Source organism: Medicago truncatula, chromosome 3, assembly GCF_003473485.1.
Source record: "Medicago truncatula cultivar Jemalong A17 chromosome 3, MtrunA17r5.0-ANR, whole genome shotgun sequence".
Lineage (NCBI taxonomy): Eukaryota > Viridiplantae > Streptophyta > Magnoliopsida > Fabales > Fabaceae > Medicago > Medicago truncatula.
The window spans coordinates 31,555,946-31,571,255 of NC_053044.1; positions in this window are offsets into that span (position 1 = coordinate 31,555,946).

Sequence of the window (15,310 nt, forward strand, 5' to 3'; positions counted from 1 at the left end):
AAAAGGCTTGAAATGAAATTAAAAAAACTGTTTGGACAAAATGCAATTTTGGGACCTCAATTGAGGGACCAAAACGCAATTAAAAATAAAATTGAGTAAAAAACGTAATTTGACCAAACGTAAAGCGAAACAAAAATAAAATTGACAAAACGGACTAAAACGAACCAATGACCTAAATGAGGTACTTCAAAGTAACCTCTCTATGCCAAAATTTTGTGTGAAATGACCAAAATGCCCCTAGGGCTAAAATTGACCTAAACAGATTGAAATGGACTTAACACTGACTCAGACGCAAGTTTGAAATGAATTTTAACAAGGTTTACTGATGAAGTGTTTAAAAATAATCTGAAAAGACTCAGAGACAGTCACAAGGATGAAAATGGGTCCCACTGCAGGAAATGACCAAAATACCCTTCTGTATGACTTTTTGCAAATTTTGAAATAAACTGTGGAAAAAGCAATGTAATGATTCAGAGACACTTTTGAATGACTTACAAGACAAGTAAAGACATTTCAAAAGGTTTTATGCAAGAAAAACATAGGTAAAATTGTGATTGAAAATACTGCGAGGCAGAGACAATTTGAACTGTGCAGTTGAAATTTGATAATTGACAAAGTTTGAAATGAAATTGGGCCCAGTATTTTTAGGTCCAAAAACAGGGTATAACAGCTGCCCCTATTTAAGTTTCTTTGTCTGGAGAGTCAAGAGACGGAGTCTTTGGCTTGACAGGAAGAAGATACTTAAATATTAGCATTTGCACTGTGTTTGGACGTAAAAATACGCCTACCCATTTTCAAATAATATGCATGCCATGCATCATTCGGATTATGAATGCAAGACCTCATGGGGATTGGAATTAACAAAATATGTCGTATCCATTGCGGGATTGGTAGACATTGACAAAGATAGTGAATAGCAGAGTAACGGGAAACTAGAAACAAGTTGGATAGGTACAAGCTGTTCTTGGATTCAAACTAGCCACTTGACCGGGGATTAAACAAACAGACAACTGCGAGTTGTTCTTATGGATTCGAACTGGTCACTTCACAGGGGATAGAAGTTACTGGACAAACATGAGTTGTTCTTATGGATTCGAACTGGTAACTCACTTGGGGATATTGGAAAGTGCGAGTTGTTCTTATGGATTCGAACTGGTGACCCGACTGGGAAAAAGAGAAAATTGGCAAGTACGAGTTGTTCTTAAGGATTCGAACTGGTTACTTGACTGAAAGCAAGGCAAATAGACAGGTGCGAGCTTGTTCTTGGATGCGAACTGGTTACTCCACCGGACAGAAACAGATAGACAGGTACAAGCTGCTCTTGGATTGAGCTAGCCACTTGACCGAACGGAAACATATTGACAGGTACAAGCTGCTCTTGGATTGAGCTGGGCACTCGACCGATAACATAAGCAAATTGATAGGTACAAGCTGTTCTTGGACTTGAACTAGCCACTTGACCAAACAGAAACATATTCACTGGGGGTTGGTTTGTTTTGACAAAATATAGATTGAAATTGACTTGACGTCGATTTGGTTTGAAAGGTAGAAATTGACCGATATTATTGGCTCACAAGGTTTTGACAGAGAACCTGACATGAGTATTGAATTGAGACTGATGTTGACATTGGAAATGCAATATGCATGGATGATATAACAGTTTCATTAAATGCATGGGCACGTAATATGCATGGTTATGCATGTATGAATGCTTGTGATGCATGACTGTTAGCAGTTTGTAGGCACGACTTCACCGGGAAGACAAGACATTAGAGTATTGGGCACGTAGTGGCTCGTGCTATATTACACATTCTTGGAAATCCTCTTTGGAGATGACGTCGTTGGGAGACGTATCGGAACCATGGCTGAGGGCAGGTAGCTAAACAACTTGCTGGAGATAGAATCTTGGAAAACCCTGACTGGGGAAAACGCCGTTGTGCTGGGCATGTTGTAGATATCGCATCTGTGGTCAATGCTTTTTGCATGTTATATTTTCAACTTCCATTCATTCATTTTTTTGCATCCCATTTTTGCCTGGATCGCCCTTTCGGGTTTTCAATCCACCGGGGAAATAAATTCTTTTCAATGCCCCATTTTTGCCTGAACTGCCCTTTCGGGGTGTCAATCCAGCGAGGTGCTCATTTTTGCCTAAGCCGCCCTTTCGGGTTTTCAACTTAGCGAGCTCATTCATTTTCATGCATTTTCATTCTGTTTTTTCATTCTTGCCATTGACCACAGATTATCTTGGAGGAGAACCTGCTTGTAACACATATTGAAATAGACACCAACATACTCTCGCTCATGCATGTTTCATTTGAATGTACCCTGTTGCTCAGGTTTGCTTTTCAAAATAGACAAAAAGTTTTCAATTTTCAAAAAAAACGTTTGTTTCAAGCATTGTCATTATCAAAATAGAAAGAAAATGTTTTGTATATAGCTTTGAAAGTAGAAGAAAAATGGAGTTTTCAAACAAAAGCAAAGGCTCAAATTGATGTATAAGAGTGGTGGTCAGCCCAAGGCATGACTCCACGGATTCATAAAGCTTGGAAAATGGTAATTTTATTGGTTGGTGGTACATTGAACACAGTAATCATTACATTTCCCAAAAAACTTTGAATTCACAAGTACAGAAGCTTCAGATGAAGATGGTCATTAACAGCTGCAGATGCCCCAAGGGGGACGGTGGTTAGCCAGATATAGTTACTTGCCTTTTGTTTCAATCTCATTTTTGCATGAACCGCCCTTCTGGGTTTTCGGCTCATCGAGACGCTCATTCTTGCCTGAGTTGTGTTCAATCTCAGCGAGCTTTTCATATTTGTTTCTTTTGTCCCTTATTTTTGCCTGGACCGCCCTTTCGGGTTTTCGATCCACCGGGAAGCGCATTTTTGCCTAGGCCGCCCTTTCGGGTTTTCGACCTACCACGCTGTTCTTTTCACATTTCTAGGCGAAGTATTTCTTGACTATATCGGCATTCACTGGATTTGGAAGTTCTACACCATCCATGTGTGTAAGGATTAAAGCACCACCGGAGAAGGCCTTCTTGACAACATAAGGACCTTCATAGTTAGGCGTCCACTTGCCCCTTGGGTCGGGTTGCTGACTTATCCTCCTTTTCAATACAAGTTCCCCTACCTTGAATTCTCGAGGATGGACTTTCTTGTCAAAAGCAGTCTTCATTCTTGCTTGATACGACTGTCCACGAGCCATGGCATCCATACGTTTTTCCTCAATCAAGTTCAACTGATCATACCGGCTTTGGCACCATTCAGCCTCGGATAACTTTGCTTCCATGATCACACGGAGAGATGGGATCTCCACTTCCAAAGGAAGAACTGCTTCCATACCATATACAAGAGAGAAAGGGGTTGCCCCGGTTGAACTGCGCACTGTAGTACGGTAGCCATGCAGAGCATAGGGTAACATCTCATGCCAGTCCTTGTAAGTAGTTACCATCTTCTGGACAATTCTCTTGATATTCTTGTTGGCGGCCTCAACTGCACCATTCATCTGAGGTCTATAGGGAGAAGAGTTATGATGCTCAATCTTGAATTCTTCACAAAGAGCTTGCACCACATTGTTGTTCAGGTTGGTACCATTGTCAGTAATGATCTTGCTGGGAACACCATATCGGCATATGATGTTGTTCTTGATAAACTTAGCTACCACTTGCTTGGTCACATTGGTATAAGATACTGCTTCAACCCACTTGGTGAAGTAGTCAATTGCCACTAAGATGAAACGATGACCATTTGAAGCCTTCGGTTCAATTCTTCCAATCATGTCGATGCCCCACATTGAGAACGGCCACGGGGACGAAATAACATTGAGGGCGTGCGGAGGCACATGGATCTTGTCAGCATAGATTTGACATTTGTGGCATTTTCTGGCATGCTAGTAGCAATCATGTTCCATGGCCATCCAATAGTAACCTGCTCGTAACAACTTCCTTGACATAGTATGCCCTGTAGCATGGGTCCCGAAGGTACCGTCATGTACATCATGCATTAACTGCTCTGCTTCATGTTCATCAACACATCTTAACAACACCATGTCATAGTTTCTCTTGTACAGAATATCTCCATCTAACAGGAATCTGCTGGCCAATCTTCTCAGGGTCTTCTTGTCTTGTTTGGAAGCAACCGGCGGATACTCACGGCTCAGCAAGAACTGTTTGATGTCATAATACCAGGGTTTATAGTCAACCACATTTTCACCAGCCTGATCGATCACATCCCCAATAGCAAACACATGCGAAGGTCTTTCAAGGCGTTGCACTTTGATAACTGGCACATCATTCCAATGGTTTACTCGAAACATGGAGGATAGAGTAGCAAGAGCATCAGCCATTTGGTTCTCATCACGAGGAATATGGTGTAGCTCAACCTTTGTAAAATATGTCAGCAAACGTCTCGCATAATCACGATAAGGAATCAACTTAGCATGGTGGGTCTCCCATTCACCCTTTATCTGATTGATGACGAGCGCAGAATCTCCATAGATGTCGAGGTGTTTGATTCTCATGTCAATTGCTTCCTCGATCCCAAAGATACATGCTTCATACTCAGCCATGTTGTTGGTACATTCGAACAGAATTCTGGCGGTAAAAGGGATGTGATGCCCCTGCGGGGATACAATGACTGCCCCAATTCCTTTACCATAAGCATTGACAGCACCATCAAAGACTAAACCCCACTTGCTATTGGGATCTGGACCTTCATTAATCAACGGTTCGTCGCAGTCTTTGGATTTCAAATACATGATCTCTTCATCGGGGAAGTCGAATTCAATTGGTTGATAATCATCAAGAGGTTGGTAAGCAAGATGATCGGCAAGAATGCTACCTTTGATTGCCTTTTGAGTTTTGAACACAATATCATATTCAGACAAAAGCATCTGCCAGCGTGCAATCTTTCCAGTAACAGCAGCTTTCTCAAAGATATACTTGATCGGATCCATTCTGGATATCAACCAAGTTGTATGATTCACCAAATAATGACGCAGGCGTTTGGCAGCCCAAGCTAAAGCACAACAAGTCTTCTCAAGCATTGTATACCGAGTTTCACAATCGGTGAACTTCTTGCTCAGATAGTAGATAGCATGCTCTTTCTTTCCAGTTTCATCTTGTTGACCAAGTACACATCCCATGGATTCATCAAACACTGCCAAATACATAATCAAAGGCCTTCCTTCCACGGGTGGGACAAGGATAGGTGGTTCCAGCAGATAATTCTTGATGCTATCAAAAGCTCCTTGGCATTCATCATTCCATACAACAGGCTGATTCTTTCTGAGTAGCTTGAAGATCGGCCCGCAGGTTGCTGTCATGTGAGATATGAATCGGGAGATGTAATTCAAACGTCCGAGGAAGCCTCTGACTTGCTTCTCTGTCTGTGGAGCTGGCATTTCTCGGATGGCCCGTACTTTATCAGGATCGACTTCAATGCCCTTTTGGCTGACAATGAAGCCTAATAACTTCCCGGATCTGACGCCGAATGTACATTTGTTGGGATTCAATCGAAGCTTGTATTTTCTCAACCTTTCAAACATCTTTGTCAAATATTCAACATGCTGCTCCTCATCTGTTGACTTCACAATCATGTCGTCCACATATACTTCGACTTCTTTGTGAATCATGTCATGAAACAGAGTAGTCATTCCCCTTTGGTAGGTAGCACCAGCATTGATTAGGCCGAACGACATCACTTTGTAGCAGAAAGTACCCCATGGCGTGATAAAAGACGTCTTTTCTCTATCTTCAGGAGACATCTTGATCTGATTGTAACCGGAGAAACCGTCCATGAAGGAGAACACCTTAGACTGAGCAGTATTATCAACAAGCACATCAACATGAGGTAACGGAAAGTTGTCTTTTGGACTGGCTTTGTTCAAGTCCCTGAAGTCAACACACATCCTGACTTTACCATCCTTCTTTGGCACGGGCACAATATTAGCAACCCATTCAGGGTACTCAACTGTCATGAGGAAACCCGCATCAATCTGCTTTTGGACCTCGCTCTTGATCTTGAGAGCCATATCTGGATGAGTCCTTCTCAATTTCTGCCTGACGGGAGGACATTCAGGCTTGGTGGGGATCCGATGCTCCACAATCATAGGGTCTAGACCTGGCATATCTTCATATGACCATGCAAAAATATCCGGATATTCCCGGAGGAGCTGGATGATCTTACTTTTAACCTCTTCCCCTAGAGCAGCACCGATCTTGATTTCTCGCTTGTTCTCCTCGGTACCTATGTTGATAAGCTCAATCTCTTCCTGGTGAGGCTGAATGGCTTTCTTTTCTTGCTCGAGTAACCGAGTGATCTCATATGGTATGTCATCACCCTCCTCATCTTCGGCTTCATACACAGGGAATTCAAAATTTGGAGGGACCGTAGGATTACTGTGTTCAACGGGTTTATTATGGTTCAACCTGCATATAATGATTGGATGATTTTAGAAAGGGTTGTTTTTTCATGCAGATTTTTGAAATTAATAAGAAAATACAGACTGTTTGGTTTTTTCTGGCATTACCATTTTTTCCAAGAAAAAGGCACTAAAAAAAAGGCAGTCGTGAAAGAAACGACAATTTTTATTCATCAACGGCAATGCCGAAACAAACACGCCCTTACAGAAAATATCACTCTCGCATTGGGCAGAGCGAGAGGATTGTTATTTTTGAAAACAAAGCGCTAAAGCAACAAGACACGTTACTCGGAAATATGCATGATTGAAGGAATGTCAATGGCATCCCAATCTCTCGCAATGCCTCCCGGCGTAACGAAAACAAGCCTGAGACCAGATCCAGTTGCTTCTTCAGAGATAGCATTAACAAACCCAGCACTGTGGAAGACTCCCGAGGAAACCCTTGACGACGGGGAGAACCCGAGACCTTCTTTACGCTTGTTCTCACAGAGCTGTATCACCTTGCCCCAACCGGCAGTCTGACCGTCCTGAATAACCTTCTGAGCATCTTTCAATGAAGCCATAGCAGCCCCAGCTTTCTTAGGCTCTGCACCCTCAATGGTCAAACCTTGGAAAGCAGTCCCTTCAGCAGACCCTGCCTCAATACAAGAGAAGGAAGACAGCTGGCTGACTAAGTATGCCTCTTCACCATGAACGGTAACAAGCTTTCCATTCCTCTCAAACTTCAACTTCTGATGTAAGGTGGAGGTTACCGCGCCCGCATCGTGTATCCACGGTCTTCCCAGCAGACAACTGTAGGATGCATTAATGTCCATCACTTGGAAGGTAATCAAGAAATTCTCAGGGCCAATGGTTATCGGCAAGTCTATCTCTCCCAGCACATTCTTTCGAGATCCATCAAAAGCTTTGACCAAGAAAGTACTCCTCCTCAAAGGGGTCCCTCGGTAGCTCAACTGATCTAGAGTTGTCTTGGGCATTACATTGAGGGAGGAACCGGTATCCACCAACACATTTGATATCATGTCTGATTTACAATTCACCGAGATGTGCAAAGCCAAATTGTGACTCTTTCCCGCTTCCGGCAACTCTTCTTCACTAAACCAGAGGTTGTTACAAGCAGTGATATTTCCCACTATGCCACCGAAACGATCTACCGTAACTTCGTGGTCCACATAAGCCTGCTCCAGCACTTTCAACAAGGTATTCCTGTGAGCCTCGGAGCTCAAGAGTAATGACAAGACAGATATCTTCGAAGGAGTCTGTAGTAACTGATCAACGATCTTGTAGTCACTCCTCTTTATTATCCTCAGAATCTCATCTAAATTCGAATCCTCTATGGATTTGCCTGACTGGTTCACATCTGTAGCAATGGGTGAAACAACGGTTGGAGTTGCTTCTTCAATTGGTGGAATGGTCGGTGTAACTACCTTCTGCTGAAATAACGGCGGGCGAACCTTCCCGCTTCTTAGTGCTGCAGAAGTCCCTTCGGCAATATTGCTTACTGTGGCAAAGGAGGCTAGAGGCACCTCTACTCCATTTTCTATCATGGTAGCATTGTATTTGTATGGAACAGCCTTGTCTGAAACATAAGGAATTGGTCCTGGCAACCTTATCACCAAAGGCTCAGCATTCTTCTTCAAAGGTATACTCTTGACGGGCGGATCGTGAAAAACTGGCACAATCACGCAAACATCACTGACAGTCAGAAAATTATCATTCATCAAGCTTTGGATGTCGTCTTGAACAGTATAACAACCCAAAGGATCACGGAGGCATCCCAGACACTTGGCATGATCATGGCTGAACAGAGAAGCTTTGCACAGCTTGATGTGTAGAGGTACCAGAGGAGTTGCGACGTTGCGGACATCAAGTCTAGGAGCTTCCTCGCACACTTCGATCATATTCACAGCGGCATGATTTGGAAGAGGATTGTCGAGGACATGTGGGACATTATTCTCAAATGTCAGCTTTCCTTGATCAATGAGCTTCTTCACGATATACTTCAAAGCATAACACCCCTCGACATCATGACCTAAAGCACCTTGATGAAAATCACATTTGAGATCAGACCTGAACCTTGGAGGCAACGGATCAAGTGGGGGCTTGCCCTGTCTAGTTGTACAATGCCCTCTCTGGAGTAAAGTTGGAAGCAATTCAGCATATAACATCGGTATCGGAGGGAAAGTAGGTCTAGCTTGCTGATTTTGTTGTTGTTGTTGTTGAACCGGCATCTGTTGTTTCATCTGTTGGGCAATTGCATTGACGGGTACTTGAGGTTGACCCGGTGGCAGAGGGTACTGATGATAAAATGGCGGGAAGAAAGGATGCTGAGAATACGGCATATATGGGTATGACGGAGGCATTTGAGCTGCATTGATAGGAGCAACGGTAGCCATGGATTGACCGGCTCCAGCTGACACCATCCCCACTTCCGTTTCTTTCTTCTTGTGGTGTCCATTACCATACCTCTTCGATGCACTCGTAGAAGATTCAGCTTTCTCAAACACAATAATTCCATCCCTGACGGCTTCCTCAAGACGGGTTCCCATGGTGACCATCTCCGAAAAGTTGTTCGGGGCAGCGATGATCATCCTCTCAACATAATCTTTCTTCAAGGTCTTTAAGAATGTCTGGGTCATTTCTTCTTCATCTAAAGCAGGAGTGATACGGGCAGCTGCCCCTCTCCACCTTTGTGCATATTCACGGAAACTTTCCTCTTTTTTCTGAGATAGGGACCTGAGGAACTCCCTATTCGGCTTCAAACGAGTGTTAAACCCGTAGTGGCTCTTGAAAGCAGCGGCTAGTTCATCAAAAGTATGGACATCGTCTTTGCTCAGACTAGTATACCACTCTGCAGCATCCTCCATCAGACTGTCTTGGAAATAATGGATCATAAGGGAATCATTGTCCTTGTAGTTGCCCATCTTCCGGACATATTTGACAATATGATTTTGAGGACAAGTCAGCCCGTTATACTTGTCGAACTCCGGGACTTTGAACTTCTTTGGAACATCTACCTTCGATACTAAGCAGAGGTCCTGGGTTTTAATAGAGTCTCCACTTCCCCTGTTGGCCTTAATTTCCCGTCGGAGCTCTTTGGCAAGTTCTTCCATTCTCTCTTCCATAGTCCCGGTTGTGGCAATACTCTCACGGTGCGCATTAGCATGGACAATTTGAGGCACCGTATTCACAATGGGTTCGGTAACAGTTGTTGCAGCTTGAGTCAAGGCGGTACTAACAGGAGTTAAGTTTGCCCCTGAGATTGGGCCACTGTTGATAGTACCAGAGGTCCCTGCCCCTGTATTAGCAGTATAGTACGGCGGAAGTCCGTAAGGAAATCCGGATGGCATGATAAAGCGGGGATCAGTTGTTACAGTAGGAGTCACATTTGCAGCTGTAGAAACTACAGGAACTGGTTGTTTCTGAGCAGCCAACAGAGCAGTCATAGCATCATGAGCTTTGGCCAATTCCTCCTTTAGAGCTGCCAATTCGGTACGGAGCTGAGAGTTCTCTTCTTCCATAGCCCTTTTCTTTCTTCTGTATTCTCTGGTTCGATCAATTCTATCAGGTTCGTAAACTCTCTGAGCACGAGCCACTTTTCACACTGAGGCAGAGAAACCAGGAGATAGTGAGCACTTGGAAGCCTTTGTGACCAATGCATGATGCATATGATGCATGATATGCAAATGCAAATGCGAAAGACTTATTTTTTTCATCGAAGGATTTTTAAACAAATTAGAAATCTTGCAAATAAACAAAATAACATATTTTCAAAAGGAAGACTTTGAAACTTTAACAAGATAAACAAATGAAGCCCTCAAGCGTAGGAAGTAGTCGGAGCATCATTGGACTCGGAATCTGAATCACAGTATCTGTCAAAGAAGTCTCGTCGTCCTCTGGCTCTCTTGGAATCCCTCATAAGCAGCTCGTCTTTCTCTTCCAATTCCCTCCGGACCTTAGCTAGTTCCTTCTTCAACATCAGATTCTCATGAGTCTTCTGCTCATCTCTACCATCCAAAGTCATGATTAGATTCTCGGCTTGATCGTACCGAGCTTTCCATACTTGCTTCTCACGACTCTCCATAGCTAGATGCTCCTGATACATATCCTGAGTCGCGGGGAGCAACGGTAGAGGCATAGATGGAGTAGATGAAGACACGTATCTCATAGCTGGATAAGGCATACCAATCTCCTCAGCTCGATCTATCACCCACTGAGTATAAGCCTCATGAGCAACACCGGATCTCACACCTAGATGCTTCACACTCTTCCTTCGAACCTTGGACCAAGCATCCATGAAAGCTTTCCTTTGTCCGGTAGGAGCATTCGTGTAGAAGAAAAACTCTGGAGATGTAGCAAGATTGATGGGCTTCGACTTCATAGGGAAACCAAATTGTCTCATAGCAAGCTCGGGATTGTAGTTGATTCCTCCACGAGTACCAAGAAGAGGTACATTGAGAAAGTCTCCACAACCCATAATGATTTCCTTCACCTGAGCGGCCGGAGTGAGCCATACGACCTCATTAGGAGTAAGGGCCATAATCCGCTGCGAGTAGGACCAATTCTCCGAGTTGTCATGGAAGGAACTCGGAAGGTGCGAAATAAACCACCTATACAAAAGAGATGTGCAGCAAAGAATATACCTACGGCCCTTGAGAGTCCTGTCATGAATGGCGTGGTAGGTATCCGCTAGCAAAGTAGGAACCGGGTTCTTGGAATGGAAGATCTCGATAGCATTCATGTCCACAAAGTTGTCGAGGTTCGGAAAGAGAATGAGCCCGTAGATAAGAAAAGCAAGAATAGCCTCGAGTGTATCCTGACGAGTAGTACCGAGATTAGCCTGATCAAGAAGATACTTCGAAGTGAACCCCCGGATGTGAGACTTGGTAATAAGATGGTTGGAGACGTCGGAGGTCTTGAGGTAGAGATCCTTAGCAATAACCAGAGGAGTAAGAGAAGTCCCGGGACCGGTGAAAGGCGTCTTCTCGGCTATAGGTAAACCCACTAGATTGGAGTAAGCCTCGAGAGTAGGAACCAACTGGAAGTCCGGGAAAGTGAAGCAGCGGAAGCTCGGATCATAAAACTGTACTAGAGTGTGCACTAGCTTCTCGTCCACATCGGTTCGGAGCAAAGTAAGCAATCCCCCATACCGGAGTCGGAAACCTGTTTGACTCTTGACCTTGAGTGCCAACTCTCTCAAACTAACCAAATCCACTTCCTTGAACTTGTAGCACTTAGTCTTCTTCATACCTGTGATTATTTACAAAAATTTCCATTTGTTTAAGCCCTTCGATGAATGCATGAAAAAATGTTTATGCATGAATGCATGTATGCATGATTGTGTTGTTTAGTTACAATGTGGGTTGAGGTTCAAAGTAACAGGGCCACGGATGGACACGGCGTCCGGTGAACTAAGGCTTTGGATGGTAGTAACCAAGGTTCTAACACAGTTCCCAAACTGCAACCTCTCTCACATATATCATGGTAGTACAGGACGACACCCGTTCCATGATTATTTGTGAGAAGGTCTAGTTTGAGTGTAGTATCGCGTGACGACTAAAGTTTGAGACAACACTCAATTTAGCCACCGCACTACGTCCTAAAAAAGGCTAGGATGGGTTTGGCAACTACGGTTCATAGCTTCGTCGAACAATTGAAAGTGAAGCCTAAGCATGACAACACACGCCGACAATATCACCTTCAAAATGCCTCAGCTATGTGAGATTGATCGCATAATTCAATACACGAGGCAACCCCCGGATCGAATTGTCGATTATATCTCTACCTAAACATAAGTTCACTCAGCCCGGGTATAGGACTTTTGATATTCTCACCCCACACGTTAAATGAAAATAAACAAGTATTCACATGTAAGTAATAAAACAAAGCGTAAATATAAACTAAAGAAAACTAGGCGCGACCCGCTAAAAATTTCCCCAGTGAAGTCGCCATTTCTGTTATCATGGTTTTTGGGTGCCAAACCATCAATTGGACTTGAACCTTTTGACCGTTGATATCTCTTTTTTTCTTGGGAAGGGTAAAAGGAGAAAAACCCTTGAGTTTCCGGATTCGGGGGTCGTTTTCGCTACGGGAAGGTGTTAGGCACCCGGAGCGATTATGATATTCCATAAGAACCGCTCTCCTTAGTTTATTTCTACACTTTAGTTTTATTGCTTATTTGTAAAAAAGGAAGGTATGATTAGTTAAGAACGGAGGTGAGAAGAAGTAGAATTTGATTTTATTTCGGCTTGGATGAGTTTTGACTCATTGCCTACGTACCCTTTTAAGGGATCAAAACCGTTCGTAGTTCTTGCTCAAAAAATGGTTTTTTTTGTTTTTGTTGGTTGATTTTAAGTTTGAAAAGAGATTTTGAAGAATAGAGACGAGAGGCCTCAAGGGCATAAGGTTTGGAAAGTGTGAGGTGGATTTAGTCATTTTGCAAAAATAAAGTCCAAGAAGGATTAAGATTCATTAAAAGTTTTACTTAAGAAAATAAAGGGAAAATAAGGAGTTTTGACTCCATTTTATTTTCAAAAAAAAGGTTTTCAAGTGAGATTATTTGCATGTTTTTTTTGGAAAAAAGTTGGATTTTTATCTAAGTGTTTAAACCTAAGCGCTTATCTAACCATACAATCCTATGCATACATCTAAGGTGAGTGTGTGCGTGTCGGTGCGTCATAGTGTCCATAGTCCATATTACAAAAATTGCCTAAATACATTCTATGGCCCCTTTGCCAAGCTACAAACCAATGATAACAAATTACATTACCAAATGAATTAAAACTTGCAAAAAAATAAATGCTAAGCTAAAGAAAGTGGAGAGGGTGGTGGAATGCTATGAAACGTATGGCACATGAGATGAAATGGTTAGTAATCATAAAGCACACAATAGTAGGAAGTAATTAAAAGGAAATGCATAAAGATGGCAAAGAAAAAGTAATAAAGTGGTAATAAACCTAAAAAACATTTGATATGATACCTAAAGATGCTAGTGACCCATAATCATCACATCATGGCAATTTAGAAAGAAATTTTGTTTCAAGCCATGACATGCAATTAATGGAGGCATATGCATGCAAAATATCACACCAAGTTCATAGAGAATTTTGCCACTTTATTCCTTAAGACTAAACTTGTTGCTTGCAAAACAAGAAATTCATAAAATTATATTCAAAAACAGCAAACAAAAACACATTTCCAGAGGCATATTCATCACCATATTAGGCATCCTTTATCCATGTCATAATATCAAAATGTCAAGAACAAAACATAGCAAAATGCATACCAAAAGTGTAAAAACACGTGGAATTAGTTCATGCCATTTTAACATTTTTTTTTATGCAAGAAACACCATAGGAATACCAAAAATGTATCAAGAAAACACTAGGATTTTTTAGGATTTGTTTTTATAAAAAGATGAGCAAGCAACAGGTGTGAATAGCAAAAGAGCAGTGTGAATAGCACAAAAAATAGCAGAAAACGCAGAAAACCAAAAGAAACAAGCCCAAGCCCAACCTAAAAGATCCGGATGCATGGGATCCACACGATTGATCCAGGATTCAAAAACCCTAGATCAAACGGCCAGGAATCAAAGGAGATGGACCGGACTGGACCGGTCCGGTTCGCTGGCCTATAAAAGTGGAGGAACACCGGTTTTTTCATTTCTCTACTTCCCTTTCTCTCTCTAAGTTCTTCCCTCTTCTCTCATCTCTCACTTCTCTCTAGAAACCTCACCGCCGGTGAGGATGAAGCTACGGCGGAGACCTTGAAGGTCCGCCGGAAACTTCATCTTCTCCGGCGAGACTATGAACTCCGGTGACCTAAAATTTCCAGAACTTAAAGATTTTTGTATTTTCTGGTTCGTCCTTTAACCCTAAACACGAATCCAGCAGTTGTTTTTTCAAATACGGTTTGAAACGACGTAGATCTAAAAAGTTCCGTACGGTTTTGAAACTGATTTTTGATTTTTTGAAAGGAAATGTTTAGGTCGTTAAAGATCTACATCGTTTCGTTGTTCGCTGCTCTTCTTTGATGTTTGTTCTTGCTTTCAAAACTTAGATCCTTATGGATCTAGGTTTTGTGTTTACGGTTACGGTTTCGTCTTTGAGTTCTGGAAATTTTGGATCTGTTGCTTGCGTGATATTTTTTTAGGTTTAACAGTGATATTACTTTTGAGAAAAGATTCTGAGTTTTACCTAAGGTTTTGGTTGAAACCTTTAATGGAGGAAATCTTTGGAAAAACTTGAATGCTCTTGATGATTTTGATTCTTCTGCTTGCTTTTGGACCGAAAATAAATCGGTGATTCTCCTTTTCTCACTGATTCCGTTTCTTCATCTTCTTCGCCGGTTTAGAACTTTGCTTCTTTCCTTCTTCTTTTCACGCTCTGTGATCAACGCTTGAGCTTGCTTCAATGCGAGCTCGCGTTTGGAATTGCAGAGAATGATCAATTCGATGATGAAGATTCAACAGAATCTCTGAGAATTGATCCAAAAAACTGTTGATTCTGATGAATTTTGATTTCTGGAAAACGGTTAGGGTTTTGTGTTCTTGGTGTTCTTGAGAGATTCTGAGAAACTTTTCTGTTTTGATTCACTTGCTGAGAAAGAGGAAATTGGATTTGTGTTTATGAGTTGGCGTGTGATTCATGGCTCTGAGTGGCACTGTACACCTTTTATAGCATGACATGTGTGCATTGGAACCAATAAGAAAAGGACACCTGGACTTTGAAAAAAAAGGCACGGCCTTGGCAAATTTGGCTTCTGGACCTTTCTGCAAAAACAAAGAATTTGAGGACTAAACTGCAAAATTAATTAAAAGGCTTGAAATGAAATTAAAAAAACTGTTTGGACAAAATGCAATTTTGGGACCTCAATTGAGGGACCAAAA